Source organism: Lactuca virosa, chromosome 8, assembly GCF_052849685.1.
Source record: "Lactuca virosa cultivar CGN04683 chromosome 8, Lactuca_virosa_CGN04683_v6, whole genome shotgun sequence".
Taxonomy (NCBI): Eukaryota; Viridiplantae; Streptophyta; class Magnoliopsida; order Asterales; family Asteraceae; genus Lactuca; species Lactuca virosa.
The window spans coordinates 98,383,094-98,407,330 of record NC_136433.1 but is presented as its reverse complement, the minus strand read 5'-3'; positions in this window follow the sequence as shown (position 1 = coordinate 98,407,330).

Below are 24,237 nucleotides of genomic sequence, written 5' to 3'. Positions count from 1 at the left end.
ATATGACAATTCATTCTTAATAGAATCTTATCTATTCATATTAATGTCATCCAATACCATACTTCCAACTACTCACAAGCGACCAATCCTCAGCGAGCTTTGAATCGTCCTTTGATAGTTGTTTAATTATTTTAGTCAAAACCGATTCTAGTCCTTTTTCCCTCTAAATGCGCTAGACATTTTGAAAATTTTAGAATGGTCAAATATTATAGCACTTGCAATCGATCCTATACCTGAAGCGTATGGAACACGATGCATAATGTCTTACATAAAGATATGATGCTTTATCCATCTTCTGCCATAATATTTTATGTGTCTCGTTCTTACAATTCGAACTATGAAGAGGGATGCCGTAATCATAATCGAAATTTAAGAACACACTATGTATCCTTTGACTAATTTTATTAAAATTTCTCAATCAAAGCTTTAGATTTTGAAACGAAGTACAATATTCTCTCCCTTAATTATAGCAAAACAACTTTTCAACCCTTACGACTTTGCAAAGTATAACTATTGTTTTCTATAATTAATATTGCTAACTTGCAATACTTGCCTTAATAATCATACAAGCACAACATTTATGCTCCCACAATCATGATGATTATTATCGTATAAGCATAACACTTATGCTCCCACTAGCTTTGACATGTTTTAGAAAACAACTGAACTTCCAGAAAACATTACTTATTGAATTTCTGAAGTTCATATTTCTAATACCTAATGCTTTGATAATCCTTTATCTAAGCTTCTTAAACTTATACACCTTTGCCTTAGATAGCTCATATGTGTGTCTAAACAATCTAGACTAATTGCCAAATCTCACAATCGAATTATGGAAAGGGATGCCGTAACCATAATCGAATTCGAGAATACAATTTCACAATCACTATCTTCTTAAAATCTCTCTTAGTGAAAGCATTTCCTCACAGTCATTTTCATGAAGGAGGGAATCTTATGACACTTAGATTTTAATGGTGTATGTGTTCCTATCCATGCGAATTTGTCAAAACCAAAGTTTGCGACAAATCCAAACTCATATGGACTGAACTTTCTCAATCTTGATTTCTTGCCTTATGGTAACACGAGTGCCCACCATGTCTTCCAAGTAGTTAAGCAGCTCATCCTTACATATCAATGTACTTTCCATCGATCAAGGTGTTTTGTCTTTATGCATTCAAATGAGAACTCATAGAACTCACATACATAATTAACTCAATTGGAATGGCACAGAAACAAAATAATGTCAACACAATAGGTCATAAACCTCAAGTCGTGTGCTAGTGATGATTGATAAGGTTTATTCTCGATTAGTTCTTGAAACTTTTCAAGACCATTAAGACTCCCACTGACTCCTTGACATATAAGATTCTTTTGTCAATAAACATTTCTCGACAAACAAATATTCAAGAGTTAGTGTAGTTTTTATCAAGACAAAACACTTCACTAAATTGGCCCTAGTTGGTCTTTGTCTTATCCAAGACATCACAACTTTCCAATTGTGCAAGAATAAGAAAACCTTTTCAAATTTCACATTTGATGAATGTTATAAACCTTCTTAAGACTTGTCACTCAATTCACAATCTTAACTCTAAGACTTGGTTTTGGAACGAAGTATGATTGACTTCTTGATTTAACCATTTCTTCAATTCTTGATTCCTCTTCTCAGACATACAATTGCACTAAGACTCACTTAGAGGATCAATTGAGATATGGTTCTTAATCATTAAGACCTATCATAAAACATAATAAAAAGGTACTCTCCCTTCTTCTTAGAATAGAGAAACTTTTATCTTTCTGCCTACTTGATTCTTCTTATTCGTTCTGCTATTTATTGAAACTCTTTCAATCAATTGAAAATTACACTTAATCTCATAAGTATAATCATATTTACTTAACCTTAGTAAATCATGACGAATATCTTTGTTACTCTTGTGGTGGACTTGATCAACACACAACCTTGTGTACTCGATCTCCTAGTCCTTCACTTGACACTTTGTCAATGAATTAGTCTAATTTCCAAATATGAAATTTCTCATTCATCATGCAACCAAGTTGTATGATTCCAAGTTTCTGTCCAATTGAAACTTGGGCGATGAGAAACTTTCCCTATTTGGTAAATTCTTGACCTTTCCACAAATAACATAATTAAGAATCAAATCCATTATTGCTAATAATAGAAACTTACATCAATTTTTCATACACGCTATTGCAAGGATAAATAAATAATATAAAATCAAAATTTATATTATTGCGGAAAAATTTGTCCTTACAATGCAATTCAACTGAAAAACTATGTTGTTAAATATTCCTAATCAATCTATTCTAACTCCAAGTAGTAGCTTAAGATTCTAATCTTCAAGTAATGCGATCGAAATCCATCTCTTCACGATTAGATTCCGCTCAATTCTTCCCTTAAGATTCCTCTCTTTTCTTCGATCCTACAAAACATCGAAATGTAATCTTATCACATTATGTATTAAGAATCTAGAATAGGAACTTAAAAGAGTTAGTTAATGGATTTTACCTAAAGTAGAGCCATACGTTTTGACTCTCCCATCTCTTAGATCTCTTAGGTAAATAGGGCAGCTTCGTCTCCAATGCCCCTTCTCTTGGCAATAAAAGCAAATTGACTCTTTTGGAACAACACACGAAACTACTTCTGACTTTGCCTTTCTCTTATGATCAAACTTTTCGATCATGGCATGCCTTTCGTTGCCATTGTCTATATCCATAGAGGTCTGGAAGGCAGATCCACCAATCAACTTTGCTTTTCCAGTGCGCCAAATCATTGTTGATTCAGCAGCAATAAGCATATAGGTGAGATCGATGAGGGTTACGTCGTGGTTCATCATATAGTACTCTCTTACGAACTCACTATATGAGTCAGGAAGTGACTGAAGAACCCAGTCAACATCCAGCTCCTCACAGACAATAGATCCCAATATTCTTAACCTATCAATGTGTGACTTCATCTCTAGGACGTGTGCACACACTGACTTTCCTTCTTCATGTTTACTTGCCAAAAGGGCTTGAGTGAGTTTGAACTTTTCAATCTTTTGAACTTGTGGGTTAGGGAGAACAATAGGAGGAGGTGGAGGAAGTGAAGCATGATCTCGTGTTCCTCGATCAAATCGTGGAATATCATCTTCATGTGAAAAGCTTTTTCCACGGGATTTGGGAAGACCATAGTTGTCATACTTTGACATCTACAAAACGGGAGAAAAATTCAAGTTAGTTGATTGATTGAGTCCTTAATAAATCACCCAAATGAGATATTAAGGCTAGGACCCAACACAATACTCTACAACTTGGGAGAGGGATGCCGTAACCCAAATTGCAGAACATTTGAAGGTAAGTGAATGACGATTCACTAATTTCCACCATGAAAAACGAAAAAAAAAATTTAAGTTTTAAATCTATTGAAAATTCCTAGATCTTTTGAGATTCATTGAACATTTCAATGGCATGTTTAAATCTCGATATGCCCCTCGATTTGTGACTGGGATGCCGAGGATCACAAAACAGGGTGTGAATAACCATGCAAACTTACATGGTGCCCTCAAATGTTACAGTCACCTATTCGATGTGCCGGTTAACCACACACGCTCCACCGAACTATAACAAACAATGAGTCACCCTTTGCTACCTTTGCTTAGAACCATTTAGTGTGTCGGTTAACCACACACGCTCCACTAACGTCTTCGCAAGGGCACAAAGTGTAATTTCATGGAATTGCATCAATTCACTTTTGCCTAAAGTAACTAAGATTGGGAATTTTGTAAAAGCATTTAGTTACTTTTGTACTTCATTATACTTATAATGGAAGGTTTCTGTCCTATCCTACCCGTTCGGCTAACGACCCTCCACTAGTCAAGAGTGCGGTGGGTAAGAGTGGATACCCATTCAATCGCCATTTTATAGGCAATTTCCTTAAACACCCCTTATAGACCAGCTTCGTGAATGAGGCCTACTAACGGTAAGACTGACTGTTTACTCATACATATATAATACTAGACTTTTAATGTTATATATAGTATAGGTTGTATTTTATACTTTTAAAATACTTGGTGGTCAAATTTAATAATTACACTTTTAATTTAATTAAATTGTAAACCAAAACTTTTATGGATTTATTAAATCTCTCTTAATTATACACTTTAATTAATTAATAAAACCATAAGGGTGTGAATTGAACTTTTCAAAACAATACTAGGGTTTTAGAATTTAACATTTCTAAATTAAACTTTTAATCAACTTTTAAATTCCAAAACTTGAGGGCAAGTTTTGAAACATTTCAAAACATTAGGGTTTAGAATTTAAATATTTCAAAAATCAAACCTTTTAATCAAAATTTAAATTCCAAAACTTGAGGGCAAGTATTTGAAACATTTCAAAAACACAAGGATCAAATAGCAAATAATTTAAATTAAACAATTAATTTAATGATTATCTAAATTTGACCTAATTTCAATTTCTTGCAAGATAAGTTACCCAATTAATACAAATAATTAATCTTTAATCATATAAGGAAGTTATTATCTAATCAATTGGTAATTATCTTTTGTTTAATCAAGGATATTCTCAAATATAAGATAAAATTCGAATATTAAAGAACCAAAACAATTAAGGCAAGTATCCTCAAGCAAAATAGCAAGAAATCCCGAAATCTGCTCTTACTGACGCTCGAACTCGCCGAGTTCCTCTATGGACTCGCCGAGTTGGAGCAACTCGCCGAGTCCACATTGGAACTCGCCGAGTTCATCAGTCAGGGAGCCAAAAAATCGATTTTGAAGCTTGAACAAATAACCAAGGCATCAATACAATAGAAACCAATCAAGGCTCTGATACCACTAATGGGTTTAGGCCATAAGAACATCCTATGTGCTCATATAAACCCTAATGCTTGGATCTAGGTTTCTCTATTGTACATGCAATTCATCCAAGACTTTAAACCCTAGATCTAGCATGTGATAATCAATATTAACATATGAATTAGGGTTTAGATCATACCTTAATTGTTATGTAGCAATAACAATCTCAAATCCTCCTTGTAATGGCTTTAGAAAGCTTAGAGTCACAAGTGTCACTCCTCTAATGGCTCACAAACACCAAGAGCAAGAGGATGAAGAATAAGGAAAGAGGAGGCTGCCCAAAACGTGTGGAAACCCTAGTGGAACTCTTAGCCACGTTTTGGGGGCTTAAGGGTACTATATATACATGTAAGCTATTAGGGTTTTCAACTAGGAAACCCTAATTTGACTGCTTAAGCCCTAAGCAGCCCATGGACCCTTTTAGAATATCCCTCGAACGATTTCTAATGGGGTTCCCCATAGAATTCATCCAACCTATTATTCCAAGGTGATCCATAGCCCAAATGCAATTATCTTATAATTACAGTTCCAGTCCCTTAAGTTTAATTAATCTCTTTTAGCCACAAAATTAATTATCAATTAATTCTTGACTAATATTAATTAAACAATATGATTTCTCCTTTAATATATTATTCTCATAATATATTAATAAATCATAATTAATCCTTTCTCTCCATAGTTCATCCTATCAAGTTGCTTTGGTGAAGGCAACCCAAAAGGACCATGCACCATCGGGTCAAGTACATACCAAAATAGTTATGGACTTAGACACTAATCCAACAATTAATACACTATTTACGGTATTACTGGATAGATTTTATTTTACGATATCCTTTTATTGTTTATCGATGTCAACTATCGTAAGTCTCCTTATCACGTCGATAAGTTTCATGCCGATGGAATAGAAGAAACAGAAATAGTTATATCGACACGTGGATGTTTCGAAAGAGTGACACCACGTATCTCCAAGTCGTGCTCGCACTTTCGGTATTTTATTTATCTTTTCGCACATAATAGCATATAAGGCATCTCCCTTAAAGTATGCTAGTGCACACTATAGCAAGTGAGGTATTCAACCTAAAGTATACTACGCACACATCGTACCATCAGTACTTAGCAATTTAAGTTTAAGCCTATAAATCCTTACCATTTCTAGTTCGCTTAAACCAATGCTCTAAAAATTTTGAAGTAGCTTAGTACTTTAAAATATTAAGATTTATCATTATCCAATACTCCACTTAATTCGTTCCTATGGTTTGTATCCATATACTCCTAATGAATCCGTTCATATATTGAACTTCCGACGGTTTAAGTCTAAATACCAATCCATGGTATTTAGTTCACTTAAACTACTGCTCTGATACGATGACTGAAAGAACCCCTTTCTAAACTTTACAATATTATTCCAAACATGCTACATGCATATTCATAAAAATATTTTACATATATGGTTTTATTACAAAAGACTGGATATAAACTGACTAACGAGTTTTTACAACGTTTTATATATATTACATAATTTCCCAGGAATTTATACACTAAATACAAAAGCTATAATATTATCTATTCTACATCTTCTAACAGTACATAACTATACTGGATGCATATCACCTGCAATAATTAAACATTGAGAGGGATAAGCGGTGACGCTTAGTGAGTTCAATAACAGTTACAATATAACGTTATGCCATATATATATATATATATCTATATATATATATATATATATATATATATATATATATATATATATATATCAACATGACAGAAACAAAGGGGGACAAAGAACAACAAAGGCAGATGAGTATCATATGACATGCTTTCCATATCAACGAATAATCTGATTCAAAGATTTACAATCAATGAGACATAACAATTTCAACTTGATATACATCAATAAGACTTCTGCCTATGTGGCATGGAAAAATAAACGATTTCTGAATAAACATTTTGCTAGCACTTTACAGGCTTTTCAGCCCTACCTAGCCTTCTGCCAATGCCAAAGGAATGCTTACTCATTCACTTCATGATCAATGGCTACATACCAGTACCCAAGTGATGCTTAGTCATTCACTTCGTGGTCAAAGGTATAGCTTTGTTACCAAAATAATACTTGACATGCTCTACATGGCCAAAGGCTCAAAGCCAATACCAGAAGTTATACGAGTCATGCTTTACATAGCCAAACGTATAAAACCAGAATAACACAGGAAAACACATTGAACATATAACACATAACATACAATTGTCCCTATATTGAACTCACCGTGAAATAACCGGAGGTTAAAATAGTAATTTGGGCAGCACTTCGTTTCTATAATTAACTTTCTTTGATGAAAACCGGGAGCTTTATTGAAAACCGGGCCTTGCGAGGGTTGAGCTTCAAACCGAAAAGATTAATTTATCGGGGTCTTCGGACGCTTCGGGACGTTCTTTGGGTGTTAGGTATGATCTCGGGGCTTCGGGGGATGTTGGAATAGCTTAAAAATGGATTTAGGGGTAAAAAGTGTGAAATTTCCAAACAAAACCGGGAGGGTTCGCACCTCCCTTTATATAGGGCGAGGCTTCGGACCGAAGGGGGAAGGGACACGCGTCGGGACAGGAAAATCCGTTAAAAATTCATAACTTCTTCATCCGACGTCCGTTTTCGTCTGTCTTTTTACCGTTGTACTACTATTGACGAGACCTTCGATTCTCGTTTAGGTTGTGTCGGCTAAAAATCACTCGATCTTTATTTCGAGTTTTTAGCTGTATATTGCTATACCGAAACTTAGAAAAATCATAACTTCCTTATACGAAGTCAGATTTTGATGTTCTTTTTATGAAAATTCTCGGTTTAATGAATACTACGACTTTCATTTAAATCACTAAAGCTAAAAAGTAGTTTATTGAAAACTCACTTTTTACGCTAAATAGTGTTTTGCCGGTTTTGTCGCGGATCTTCGATTGGTCATAACTTCTTCGTTATAACTCGGATTTCGATGAGGTTTTCCCCTAAATGTTTCTAACGATATAATCTACAACTTTCAATAACATTATTTTTATTTATTTCCAACTTTATATTTTCGTTAATTTCAATAGTTGACTTTTGATTGGAATCTCATAAGACTTCCAATACATTTCAAGTGATTCTAAACATAGTTTTACTTCAAATCTCGTAAAAACTATCTTGTTAGAACTCAACGTTCAAAAACATATAATATTATTCATTTTAAGCTAATAAGCTTTACAAAACACAATAATCGAACAAGGTTATTAACGTATATGTTACAAATACCTCCTCCTTTTGAGGATTTCGTCCTCGAAATCACAACGATTAAAACAAATGGGGATATTTAGTTCTTATCTCATTCTTATTTTTCCCAAGCATAATTTGGGCCTCGATGATGTTTCCACTTAATAAGCACTAACTTTACTTCTTCATTACATAAATCAACCGTTCTTTCGTTTACGATCTCTTCAGGCTCTTCTACATATGTTAACTTATTATCCAGTTTCATCTCGGATAACGGAACCGTTTCATCATATATGCTTAAACATTTACGCAGATAACTCACATGAAACACATCATGAATACCTGCCAAATCTTCAGGCAATTCCAAGCGGTATGCTTGTTTACCAATTCTATGGATGATTTTGAAAGGACCAATAAATCTAGGACTTAGTTTTCCTTTCTTTCCAAATTGCATAATACCTTTCCATGGGGATACCTTCAGCATTACGAAATCACCCACCTGGAATTTTATGGGTCGTCTCCTCCTTTCTACATAAGACTTTTGTCGATCCTGGGCCGCTTTCATTCTTTCTCGTACAATTTGAATCTTGTCAGTGGTGTCTTGAATCATTTCAGGGCCACTAAGGACTTTCCATCCTACATCATGCCAACATAATGGAGTATGACATTTACGTCCATATAGTGCTTCATATACCTTCAGTATATTTTCTACTGTTTGGATTGTTCTCTCCGTCTGACCATCTGTTTGGGGATAATAAGCTGTGTTGAGAGTGACACGAGATCTCAATTCACATTGTATACTTGCCCAAGAATGAGAAGTGAAACTACGATCGAAAGTAATCTTTAGCGGCACACCGTGTCTCGTAACAGTTTCATCCAAGTATACTTGTGCGTATTTCTCCATTGGTGTTGTTTCACGCATGGCAAGGAAATGTGTACTCTTAGTTAGTCGGTCGACAATTACCCAAATGCTATCATTTTGTCTAGCAGTCTTTGGTAATTGGAGCAGCACTAGTCATAAAGTCAGTTCAGAATTTTATTTGCCTATCCGGGGAAAGTCCAGGAAAATCATCGGGAAAACCACCAGGATATTCATTAACAACGGGAACATCATTTACAGTTTTCTTCCCCTCTTTTGAGATATTAACTGCATAGGCTAGATAAGTAGAATACTCATTTGATATAAGTTTACGAGTTTTTAAGAAAGAAATTATTATTTTATTTATTTATTTTTTTATTTTTTTAAGATTTTAAGTCTTTGTTTACCGTAGACATAAAATAGAATCCTTCCCTTCAATAGGGATGTGTATCATATTTTCATAACACAAGGATTATGTGCGGTTCTTTGACAACCAATTTATGTCGAGAATAATTTCAAAGTTGGGCAAAGAGATAGGCATCAGGTTAGCAAGAAAATTATATCCTTCTGTCTCTATGACACAATCTCTATAGACTTTATCAGCAATAATGATACACTTCTCGCGGTATCTACATGAAATGATTGGGCGAATGTATAACAAGCAATTTGAAAAGAATGAGCAAATTCATGAGACATAAAAGAATTTGAGGTATCAGAATCAAATAAGATGTGAGCAGGTCTCTGTTGACAAGAAATGAACCAGTCACAACATTCGGGTCCTCGTGTGCCTCTTCTATGGTAATCTGAAATGTACGACCTTTAGCTAAACGATTGTTAAATTCTTCAAACTTCTTAATTGAGGGTAGTGCTCAAACCTGCACTCGCTCTTCATCCTCTATTGGCTTTCGGTCCTAATCTCCAAGTTAAAAACTCAATTCTCATTGCAGACTCTTGCTCGTTCTTGAATTTGGGTTATAGGCTCAACCCAAGATAAGGTCTTCACTTTTGTTACAACAACAACTCAAATGGTCATATTCTAATGACCTTTGATTTCATAACGCAACAGACAGACAACGAACTATACTCTTATTTCTATTAGTCAAACACTATCATAGAAGAAACCTTCCTTCATGTTCTAATGTGATATAATATTTTCATAACTAGTAGCATTTCTAGTTAATGGTTGCTTAATCCTTTAATGAAGGTTGTTATACTTTTATCGACTACCTCAACCATCTCCTTCTTCAATATTCTAACTGAAGTTTCGTCGCTACACAAGACATGGTTCTTTGAAGCAATCAACTCACTTTGCAGATTTATATTAATCGGACTCGATTCTTTATGACCACTAAGATCTGAATGAAAATCATCTTCTTAGTCATCACCGAAACGAAGGTAATGACATACTCGAACAAAAACGGAATCAGTTTTTAGCTTCTTGGTAACCTTGTGACTTTCCCTTATCCAAGTGTGAGTCCTGTGCTTCCAGTAGTATAGGCCTCTACTACTATTCACACCTACTCATACTCGTCCCAAGTATTGTCTCGCAGTTCCCAAGTCACCATTCAAAAGTTTTCACAAAGAAACTTTTCACTTCTGAGTGTGTTCAAACAAGTACATACAACAATTTCTCCTAGACTCAACTAGGGATTTCACGTTTCTATCAAACATATCTTGGATTTCTTAAATTCACCTTCTAAAATTCTTTTTATGCATAAGCTCGATCTAGCATATCTTAATATTTTTCTTAGGTCGATAGGAATTTCACTTCCAAATTCTTCATATAAATTCTTTCTCGGGTAGTGTCTACTTTACAAGACACACTATACAAGAATTTACCCTAGTAGTGTGGAGACAAACGATATCCAACTATATGTATCATCTTCTAACTCATGCAAGTCACCATGCACATTTATTCATTTCATTATCCTTTCATGACATCGTCATCCCTTTATATGAGAAAATTTTCTTCTCATAGGTGCATCTTTTAAGTCTACTTCATAGGAATCTATCCTAGGAAGTCTGCATTTTAACTGCATCTCAGCATGTTCTACTAGCTTCGACTTGGTTCTCTGTCATTCCTAACAGCAACATCTCTTCTCATATAACACTATGAGTGTATATCTTCTTCAACTATGTACTCTACCTTACTCTAACTTGTAAGTCATTCAACCTTTCACAACCATCCTAATCATGTATGTTAAAGTCGGCTTAACACACTATGGAACTTTCATAAAGATGTGATAGAATTTAATTGTCACTCGATATTATTAAATACTAAGTCTGGGCATCTTATATAGGGTTACATATCAGCTCTTACCATACTACTCGAACTGCATACTACATCACAATGTTAGGCAAGGTCTTGGCCTATTGAGTCTGAAAACTTTGTTAGCCTTTCGTTTGATCTTCATTGAATTCTTTTAAATCTTGCACAAAATCAATTTCGATATTGTCGAAGTATTTAGGGATATATACACTAAAGTCCCAATATTTTCCTCGATTTGACATGAAAGTCCTAAAATTTATTTTTTTTTTACAGTAAAGTCCTAACTACCGGCAGTTTTTGACACTTTTACCCTTTTTCCGGTTAGCCGGTAATTAGGATTTTTTTGTCAAAAAAATAAAGTTTAGGCTTTCTTATCAAATCGTGAATTAGGACTTTACTGTCAAAAGAATAAAGTTTATGACTTTTTTGTCAAATCGTTGAAAATATTAGGACTTTAGTGTATTTTTGTAACCCAAAAACTTTTAATTGTGACTTTTGTTGCAGCACCACTATTTTTCTTACCATCATCATCTTTAACCTAATACAATCACGATCAGGAGAAATAGATGCAAAAGAGAGAGCGAGAGGGTGAAAAGACTTGTAAAACTTTTTTCTTGTTTCGCCGCCAAATTTTAAACTAAAAAGTGGGGACAGATTATACAAACACAAATAACACATGCCTAGTCAAAAGGGTGTGAATGTGGAGAAGGGGTACAAAGGGCAATTTTGTTTTTTTCGGTTTCTTAGTCTCCATTTTTGGGACTGCAAAAACCCAACACAATCCAGATTCTTTCTTGATTATCTCCATTGTTTTCAATGTCGGTTTGTTGTGATTAAAAAACGATTTAACAAGAAGCAAACATTAAGGATTTCAATATGATCTAGCTGACTAGAGAAGGTTTCAATAACTCTTATGCTTAAAGAGTATCATACCATTAAATTTCTAACCAAAAAATGGATATATATATATATATATATATATATATATATATATATATATATATATATATATATATATATATATATATACTAAAGTCTTAATATTTTCAACGATTTGACAAAAAAGTCCTAAACTTTATTTTTGTGACAGTAAAGTCTTAATTCACGATTTGACAAGAAAGTCCTAAACTTTATATTTTTGACAAAAAAGTCCTAATTATCGGCTAATCGGAAAAAAAGGGTAAAAGTGTCAAAAACTGCCGCTAATTAGGACTTTATTGTCAAAAAAATAAAGTTTAGCACTTTCTTGTCAAATCGATGAAAATATTGGGACTTTAGTGTATATATCCCAAGTATTTATCACCATCTTCAACTTTTCTAATTTTGTAAGCAATCACTGCTTCAATCTGGTCAGCGGTGGAACAACTTCATGGATTACACCAAAACATTCATCTCGTCCGAATATACTTTAAACACACAACTTCCTCCAAAGGTGTTATTATTTCATCAAACATAATTTGAATGTACAACACCACTTTATAGGTATTAATACACTATTTACGGTATTACTGGATAGATTTTATTTTACGATATCCTTTTATTGTTTATCGATGTCAACTATCGTAAGTCTCCTTATCACGTCGATAAGTTTCATGCCGATGGAATAGAAGAAACAGAAATAGTTCTATCGACACGTGGATGTTTCAAAAGAGTGACACCACGTATCTCCAAATCATGCTCGCACTTTCGGTATTTTATTTATCTTTTAGCACATAATAGCATATAAGGCATCTCCCTTAAAGTATGCTAGTGCACACTATAGTAAGTGAGGTATTCAACCTAAAGTATACTAGGCACACATCATACCATCATTACTTAGTAATTTAAGTTTAATCCTATAAATCCTTACTATTTCTAGTTCGCTTAAACCAATGCTCTAAAAATTTTGAAGTAGCTTAGTACTTTAAAATATTAAGATTTATCATTATCCAATACTCCACTTAATTCTTTCCTATGGTTTGTATCCATATACTCCTAATGAATCCGTTCATATATTGAACTTCCGACGGTTTAAGTCTAAATACCAATCCATGGTATTTAGTTCACTTAAACTACTGCTCTGATACGATGACTGAAAGAACCCCTTTCTAAACTTTACAATATTATTCCAAACATGCTACATGCATATTCATAAAAATATTTTACATATATGGTTTTATTACAAAAGACTGGATATAAACCGACTAACGAGTTTTTACAACGTTTTATATATATTACATAATTTCCCAGGAATTTATACACTAAATACAAAAGCTATAATATTATCTATTCTACATCTTCTAACAGTACATAACTATACTGGATGCATATCACCTGCAATAATTAAACATTGAGAGGGATAAGCGGTGACGCTTAGTGAGTTCAATAACAGTTACAATATAACGTTATGCCACATATATATATATATATATATATATATATATATATATATATATATATATATATATATATATATATATATATCAACATGATAGAAACAAAGGGGGACAAAGAACAACAAAGGCAGATGAGTATCATATGACATGCTTTCCATATCGACGAATAATCTGATTCAAAGATTTACAATCAATGAGACATAACAATTTCAACTTGATATACATCAATAAGACTTCTGCCTATGTGGCATGGAAAAATAAACGATTTCTGAATAAACATTTTGCTAGCACTTTACAGGCTTTTCAACCCTACCTAGCCTTCTGCCAATGCCAAAGGAATGCTTACTCATTCACTTCATGGTCAATGGCTACATATCAATACCCAAGTGATGCTTAGTCATTCACTTCGTGGTCAAAGGTATAGCTCTGTTACCAAAATAATACTTGACATTCTCTACATGGCCAAAGGCTCAAAGCCAATACCAGAAGTTATACGAGTCATGCTTTACATAGCCAAAGGTATAAAACCAGAATAACACAGGAAAACACATTGAACATATAACACATAACATACAATTGTCCCTATATTGAACTTACCGTGAAATAACCGGAGGTTAAAATAGTAATTTGGGCAGCACTTCGTTTCTATAATTAACTTTCTTTGATGAAAACCGTAAGCTTTATTGAAAACCGGGAGCTTTATTGAAAACCGAGCCTTGCGAGGGTTGAGCTTCAAACCGAAAAGATCAATTTCTTGAGGTATTCGGACGCTTCGGGACGTTCTTCGGGCGTTAGGTATGATCACGGGGCTTCGGGGGATGTTGGAATAGCTTAAAAATGGATTTAGGGGTAAAAAGTGTGAAATTTCCAAACAAAACCGAGAGGGTTCGCACCTCCCTTTATATAGGGCGAGGCTTCGGACCGAAAGGGGAAAGGACACGTGTCGGATGCGAAGGCGATAGGGAGGGGCACGTGGCTCGCATGCGAGGGGCCAGGTGTCGGATCTCGAGATTGCCACTGAAGCAACACGCGTCAGCAGCTGATTGGGCCGCGTTTCGGACTTGAGAAGGATGCGACGCGCGCCGGACACGGGGCGCCTGCGAGGAGCGGGTGACGTGGCCGATTCTAGGTCGTGTGTATGCGAAAGTTCTCGGATTTTGTGCCCAAACTGCAAAAATTCATTACTTTCGCATACGAGCTCCGTTTTTGATGTTCTTTATATCCACGCGTAGGCGATATTATACTCTACAACTTTCGTTTAAACTCCGTTGGCTAATTTTGATTTATTTTTAATATTATTATTTTTAACAGACCGGGACAGGAAAATCCGTAAAAAATTCATAACTTCTTCATCCGACGTCCGTTTTCATCTGTCTTTTTACCGTTGTACTACTATTGACGAGACCTTCGATTCTTGTTTAGGTTGTGTCGGCTAAAAATCACTCGATCTATATTTTGAGTTTTTAGTTGTATACTGCTATACCGAAACTTAGAAAAATCATAACTTCCTCATACGAAGTCAGATTTTGACGTTCTTTTTATGAAAATTCTCGGTTTAACGAATATTACGACTTTCATTTAAATCACTAAAGCTAAAAAGTAGTTTATTGAAAACTCACTTTTTACACGAAATAGTGTTTTATCGGTTTTGTTGCGGATCTTCGATTGGTCATAACTTCTTCGTTATAACTCGGATTTCGATGAGGTTTTCGCCTAAATGTTTCTAACGAGATAATCTACAACTTTAAATAACATTATTTTTATTTATTTCCAACTTTATATTTTCGTTAATTTCAATAGTTGACTTTTGATTGGAATCTCATAAGACTTCCAATACATTTCGAGTGATTCTAAACATAGTTTTACTTCAAATCTCGTAGAAACTATCTTGTTAGAACTCAACGCTCAAAAACACATAATATTATTCATTTTAAGCTAATAAGCTTTACTAAACACGATAATCGAACAAGGTTATTAACGTATATGTTACAAAAACTCTCTGCCACGATGTGGGGTATGCACGCCGACGAAGTGGCGTGAAAGGCGTGTTTTGGAGATGCCATGATGTGGCATAAAGTGGACACACCGTGGCAGCCGCTACAACTTAAATTTGGGGTTTTTAGGGTTTCCCTCATATATAAACACCCTAACTCTCCTTCTAAGTTATCTTCTTTAGCCTCCACCTCCCCATCTGTAACATCCCAACTCCCAGGTACAAATTTGAATTGTTTTATATTCATTTTAACAGGACAACTCGACGAGTTGGAGGCCACAACTCGTCGAATAGAGATTGAGGTAGCCGCGTGGATTTTAGAGTCAACTCGACAAGTTGGAGGACCCAAATCGACGAGTAGGAGCTGAGCGTGAAAACCCTAATTTTCAGGGTTTGCACCCTATTTTAAAGACCTTAAGTCCTTTACCCCGCCTCCCTCATCACTTTATCACCCTGAGAGAAACCCTAATCGAGCTATCTTCCACTGTGAGAGAGAGTGAGGCTAAGAGTGTGTGTTTTGGTGCACTCTTTGAAGGAACTTGAGGAGTAAAAGGCTTGGAACAAGAAAGAGTCTTTGGATCCGGCATCCATCCAGTGTTTACGACCATTTGGAGGTAAAAAGTCATTACCTTCATCACTTGTTTGTTAGATCTCTCCATTAGAGAGTTTATGGCCATTGTTAGCATTTTCTTGAGTCATTAGCGGTTTTGGGATTACTTTGAAGCTAAGACTTCAGATCTGAACATTATTAGGCCCTTTAAGCCTAAAGACTCAAGCTTTATCAAGCTTTGGCCAACTTTCATGCCTTAAACCCTTTGTTGAAGCTTTGTTTTAGCAAACTTAGCCCTATATTCCATGCATGGACGTAAAGCTTGCAGCTTTACGTGGTATCCTTAGAAGGATAGATCTAGAGTTTGGGGCTTTAATCTCGCTTAATAACGTCTGAATGAGAGAGAAGGCTGAAGGAACTCGACGAGTTGGTTAGCCAACTCGACGAGTTTGTTAGTGTTTCCCCCGTTATCCTGGACGTGGTGCAAACTCGACGAGTTGGTGAGACAACTCGGTGAGTTGAGTTGGATTTTTCCTGATTTTTCTGAGAGCAGGAGAATCTCGACGAGCCTTATAGATACACTCGACGAGTTGGGTCAACATGGACTGTTGAATTAAGCGTTGACTTCCGTTGACTTTTAGGGTTTGGTCAAGTTGTGGACTTTGGAGACCATGGAGGGATAAAATGGTCTTTCACCCTTTTCGGGAATTGGTAAAGTGGGGTTAGCTTAACATCTTTAGAGTTGTTATTATAAAGTGTTAATTAGAGATGATTATGATATATGTAGGCGGAGTCTAGACCGACCGTTGAGTACGAGACATACTTGCTTTACCTACGAGGTGAGTCTTCTCACTATACTTACCTGAGTGGTAATACTGTGTGACCGGAGGGTCTTGCCTGAGTTATTGACCGGAAGGTCTTATGTGCTTATACTGATTTATTTGATATATTATGCATTCTGTCCTTGTGGTTTATGTTGTATGTTATTTTGTGCCTTATTGAGTTAGGACCAGAGGGTCCAAACCGGGCTGTGAGACCGGAGGGTCCTCACTGAGATACAGGACTGGAGGGTCCAACCCGAGCTGTGAGACCGGAGGGTCCTCACTGAGACACATGAAATGAATTTAAATTCAAACCCCAAAAGTGTTGATGGTTCTTATGAAGATGATGCTAGATCATTGAAGAACACGAAGAATGGTTTATACAACACGCATCATGGGTGGTACAATGTGAAGATAGGAATTTTTCTTGTTCCAAAAAAAGAACCAAGATCTTCAATGATTAATTCGAGTATTGCAAACGGAAAAAGAATCATCAAGAAGGTGTCTCAAATTCTCAAGTGGATTCCGAAAAATTCATATTGAGATCAACGATGAACGATCACGGTTTTTCTCAAAACACGAATTTAATCAGTTTTTTTAAATCGTGTGTTTCGTTTTTTGATTGATTGATCGTTTGGATTCGTTGGATCTATTTTGTTTCGACCCCATTGATGATCCAATAATATATTTTTTTAAGATCAAGCCCAAAATTTTCGATCTGGTACTGTTCATTAAATCCAAAATTCCTGGCCCAATGTCCAATTCACAATTTCTTTAATCTGTTAATGTTTCGAAGCAAACTCCTCAATCCAAAAGTTTTAGAACACTTACTGTTCATCTGTTGAACCCATTTCGAAATCAAATTTTTTTTACATTTGATCCAGTTCCAAGCCCAAACTTCTTTGATCACGTTAATGTTCATTAAATCTAACTATGAGCCCAACCTTCAATCAGACATTGTTGAGGTGTTCGTACTTCTCTCTCATCAAAGTTCATCGTTCTTAACTCGTGATTTTCAATCCACCGAAAATTACAAATTGAAATTGAAAAGTATTGATATCGATTTTCGATTAGAAAGCAGAACAGGAATGAAAATTGTGATTGGGATGTTATGGGATTGATTCAATGGAAGAGTTTACTAAAAGTCAAAATCTGACTTTTGTTTGTGTCTGGAATCGAATGAAACAAATGGCTTTGAAATCGATTTCGATTTTGGAAATTGATTTGGAGTCGTGTTCGATCTAAGGTGTTGACTGTTGATTCTTGGAATCAAACGAAGGATTTCGACGGTAAGGTTGATATGTCGACTACTTGAATGCGAAATCGAAATTGGTTTGGAACAAGTTTTCGCATCGAAAGATTATCCTTGTGGTCGAAATTGATTTCGATATGGTTTGCGAAATTGATTTCGATATGGTTTGGAGTTGAATGCCTTGGATGACAAACTTGATGGTCCTTGGAGTCAAATTGGAGTTAATGTCGATTTCGACTAGATTGATTTGGTATTGAGGTCGAAAGTTGTTTTCTTGGAGTCAAAAGTATTTTGACTGATTTTGGTGTTGAGACCGAAGGTCGATTGGCTTGAGGTTGAATGAACAGGTTTGGAATCGAAATGTGCTCAGCTTGATGTCAAACAGATCAGTTCGATGTATAAACAATGGGACTTCGCTTTTGGGGTCACAATTGTGTTTTGGTTTGGAGTTCCAAACTGAGTTTCACATTGAAGATCGAATGGGAAGGTTGATAACGAAGGGTATTGTGAATGGGAAGGTCCAGATTGATAGCGAATGGGAAGGTCCAATTTTTGAGTTGGTTGTGCTAGAGATCGAAGGCTTTGCTATTGGTGATTTGGTTTGGATGTGGAACGTACCTTCGCTATTGGTCGGATTTAAGACTTCGCTATCAGTTAATGGGTGTGATGTCGAACACGATTTCGCTTTGTGGATGGCAAGTTCGATTTATGGATAGTGAGTTCGACATGAGAAGATCGTCGATTGGGTTTGGAAGTCGAACAGTCACCTGGTTATTTCGCACATGAGGAAAACTAGTCGTTCAATTTGTAGAATGCAATTTCCATGTGTGGCTTGCTAGTTCGACGTGTGAAGATTTCTTTGCCCCGCAACTGGAAAACGAATTGGGGAAGAAAGGATTTATTTTCATTTTGCAACCCTTATCTTTCAACGGATTGACAAAATCTACCCACTTTCGAAATGGGGATAAAACTTTGTGAAGAATGCAGAATTTTCGTTTCATATCCCTGAAGCTTCAACGAATTGGCAGAAATTACCAAGTTTCGACATTGTGTAATTTTTTGTGACATGGGAGGAATTTTTCGTATCAGGTCCCTAAAGCTTATGCGAATTGTCACTATATACCCAATTTCGCATTTGGGGTAAAGTTTCGATGTATGCTGTTTTTGGCGCAACGGTCCCTGCAGAATTACGAAATTGACATTTTATACCCAGATTTTAAAATTCTTGCAACTTTCACCCAAAAGTCGAAAATTTTCACAAAATTTGGAAATTTTTCTTGACTTTTGGTGATTGTTTTTCGTGCAAGATTTTCGCGGTTTCATTGTTGGCACACATCAAGGGGAAGATTCGTCAAGTTTATTCCTCGAGCGCTTCTCATAATTTGTGGGTTTTATAATCACTTGTTGACTATAAAAAGGGGGAGAATATAGATATGGGTATTTGAAGCTTCTAGGGTATTCATTTGCGGATTTGAAGACCGGTGTTACTTCGAGGGGGAGTTAGTCTTGATCGCGCAAGCTCGTTTGGAAACTGAAGCCGGGATATCCAATCCTAACGTTGAGGGGCAGAATGTTAGGGTGCAAAGTTCTCCTTGGATGTGGCTTACCCTCTTGTATTTGTAAATGAGTTGAGTCTTTCCTATAAATAGGAAGTGAGTGACTCCCATTTAGTGAAGAACTTGGAAGACCCATTTGTGAGTGTTAGTTTAATGAGAGAAAGAACAAAACCCACTTGTACTCTTACTATTCTGATGGAGCTTAAAATGATTTTATTTACACTTGGTGTTCTTGATGTTTGCATGATTCACTAGATCTTTACAATTCCACATGTCATCATAATTAGGATCACTACAATAAAATTATTACATTTTGGACATATTTGTATTTTCTCCAACATTATATTGTTTTTATTTTTGCTAATAAACAGAAAATTTTGAGACTTTTTGTTAAATCTATCATCATGAAACACCTTAAATTAAACTTTTTTTATTTTGAAAACAATATGTTTAAAAAACCATAACTTTCAAACTTTTATTTATAATAAAAATTATTTATAAAAAAACATTCATGATTTCATCTTCATTAAACTGTCCAAAATATAATATCAGGTTTTACTAAAAATATTTTATAACCAAAATGTAAAAAGTCATAATCCCAAATTACATATTTAGAGAGGTTAGTTTTTCAGACCAGTTTGCATTGAATGTAAAATCAACATATTTTTAGATAAAACCAAATCAAACCTTTTGGATGAATGAAACTAAACCTTTTGGATGGTAGCCCTAAGGTGACAAAACCCTCACACCATTTATATACCAAAAGAAAAACCATTTATATACCAAAAGAAGAGGAAAGGTAAAATTTATAGTTATATATGAAACTTGTAAGCATTAAAGACCTCACCACCACTAAATAGAGACAAGGTGGTGATGGGTCGATTTTCCGGTAACCCCCACTGGTGGCAGTGGTGATGATGTGTTGTCTTTTTTTGGAAAGGGAACTTCCCTAACGAGGGTTTCCGGGCCAGCTTTCGCGCACCGACTAATCCCCCGCTGCAAACATGACGCTTTGCCTCATGCCCTGGAGTCACTGCAGGCGAACCTCCATGGCCACAAGGGCTGAGTGGTGCCAGGATTTGAACATGGGTCAATAGGTTATCCACCTCTCATACCTTCCTTCTCCGGTAAATCTCTGATGGAGCTTTTCTTTCCTTTCTCGGTTGCTCAACAAAACTGATCACCCCTTATCATGCTTTAAAATCGGTGGTGCACACAAAGAGTAGGCTAGGGTGGCCAAATGGATATAAAAATGGTTTAGCTATTATCCAATGGTCCACTCGCTTTATCCCCACTTTTACACTTCAACGTGTAGACTTTCCATTTACTTTTTTTATTTCAAATCATGTTATAAATATACCAAAAATTCTCATTCCTCAACACGATGACTCACGATTTTATCTATACATACATTCAAATTTTCTTCTAAAAATGTTCAATTCGGAGGACTCGTCGCCAGACTTTTCGGCCGACAAAATGTTGAGCCAACACAACGTACTAACTCACTATTTTCTCTTTATGTTATCTATTTTGTATTTCGTTAAGTAATGGTGTTAAACTTTATTTTTAGTGACTTTTTATGTTTTATTATTGTTACATTTACAATGTTGTGATACGGTGATGGTATGCCCTCAAAAGTGAAAGAGTATGAATATGTTGAGTGGGTTGTTGATGTATAATGAAATAGTGTTGTAAAGTTGATGTGGAATGAAAGAGTGTTGTGGTCGGTATCACAGTGATATGAGTGAACATGGTACGATAACAAGTATTTTTCCTCCAAAATGTATATCATACCAACTATAATTGGTAGAGAAATATAGCTACCGATACCGTACTAAATATACTTAGTACTAAATATACTTAGTACTAAATATCATACCGTACTAAATATACTTAGTACCAACTTATTGGACAACCAACATGTTTGTTTGGTACATATTGATAATGATATATACCAAAAACTCAAACTAATATGATTTTGAAGAGTTCGATAACCTATATAAGTGTTTAAATTTTAATCAATCACCCAATGGTTAGAAATTTTGATCAAAAAAGCATTGCAAAAAATTACAAGAAAACGCTTTAGATTAATTGACATTTCATAATTTCATCAAGATTTATACACAAACACAAATAAATACAAACAAGAACATTTTTACACGGACATGTAACCTATGATGATGATGATAATAATAATAATAATAATACAAAACAACTTCATCAAATGCATGTTTTTTGACGGGCTAATGGTAGGAATCATTAAATGATAGAAAAATAAGATGACTAACATAAAATCTACCGAAAAAACGATTCGAAAGTACTTTTTTGTGATTATTCACTAAAATTGTCCGAAAAGAAAATCATCATTTAAGACACTAAAAAAATGAATCACCGAGCCGTTTTTCGGCCATTTTTTTATAACATATGTTATTTTTATACTATTTAATGATTCATCTATTTGTTTCGCCAAAAAACATGCAAATGGTTTATTTTTTACGTTTTCATTGAATTTTTATTTTTCACATGATATATTAATTGGTTGGTACGGTGTTACCGTGGGATTTAAAAATTTATAGTGTTATAGTATCAAGACTATTCAATTGTTATGATATTACCAGCAAAATATATTGGTTACAAAACATATTGACTACCAACTTTATTGATTCAGTCGATAACATATTTGTTACATATTTAAAAACCTGAAATAGAGATATGTCATGTAGCCTAACAAAGGTGTTTGCTTTTCCACATGCAAATTACAATGATATTTTTTGTAGGACCTTAAATGTAAAAAAAAAGGTATTAAAATAGGTTGAGAGTAATCATTTTGCTTATTTATTACTAGTAATAAGTAATAAATATCAATGATATTGATATAAAAAAAACTCAAAATTGTTCTAAAAAGGCACAAGAATAATATTTATTTTTTCAGAAACCTTAGTACGAATAAAAGTTTGGAGATCAGGAATATATTGGAAAGTACCACCAAGTATTGTTTAGGGATTCCAAAAAGGGATAATGACTTAAAAGGGTAATATATTTTTCAATTTGTACACATTGGGTAACCGAGTTTTTTTCGTCCATATTTACCCCTTCAACTTGTTAAACTGTAAACATTCAGTCATTATAACCGGTTATTTCAGGTTAGCTGAGAAAAATGACTTAATAGGGTAATATATTTCTTATTTTGTACACATTTAGTACTTAATATTTTTTGTTGCAAAATAAGTCTTTTTTATACACATTACTACTTATGACTGATTTCTTTGGGGTTTTCTCACGACATCTTAGGTGAGACAATCGTTAATGAAGTGTTTAGGGTTGTTGATGCTTATGTCCATCGCAACCTCGACTGCTTTGTTGCTTAGGTCTTGTGGTTTGGTTTAGGTCTTGTGTTCTGAATGTCGTAAATTCTTCGTACGATCTCGGATTTTAACGATCTTTATATCTATGCGTTCATATTTTAGTCTACTACAACTTTCTTTTAGATTATTCTCGTTAAAAGTAATATATTTTACTTACGATCTTTGTTGAAAAATGTTTTTATATGTGATCATCATTGAAATAAGACGAATTGGTTTTATATTATCTAACAAATATTATCAGTTATTTCAGGTTGCGTGGATTCGTGCTTAATTATGAAATAGAAAAATATGCAAAAGAAGAAATACGCAAAGACGGAAAAATAGACGCAATATTTGGTCGTTTGAAGACAAAACAAATCAAGACTAAAATTGTCAAGAATTTAAAAGCCTCAAGGGTCAAAAATGGAAATTCAATTCACAATTAGATATATATATATATATATATATATATATATATATATATATATATATATATATATATATATATGTATATTATATAAATATATATGTATATATATTATATTGTATATATATATGTATGTATATTGTATATATATTGTATATATATATATATATATATATATATATATATATATATATATATATATTGGAAAGAAATCTTCACAAAAGCAAAAGTATCAAACATCATGTGTGCTTCCAACCTTTACAATCAATCACTTCATTACTTTTCTTTAAACAAACAAGAGTTGCTTGATTCCTTTGCATATATATAGATGCATGTTTACATGAGTTTTTGTGTGTGTTTTGTGTTTCCTTGTAATATATCTCCTATTACTCTCTCATCTCCAGAAGAATAAACACATAGCCAACCTCAAAATACTCTCCAAACACCCTCCAAATACCCTCCTTAAACCTCCTCCAAAAACCCTTTCAAATCACCACAACCATCACCACCTTGCTGTTTTTCGACATCAGAATTTGCAAGTTAAGAAAAAATTCACCGAGCACAACTCAACAAGATAATACGGGAGAGATTTGCACCGCAAATTATTCAGGACCTTACCTACATCCAGGAATTTTGCTCGATTTTTTTGACCACTACAAACCCTAGAGAGACGCGAGAGAGAATT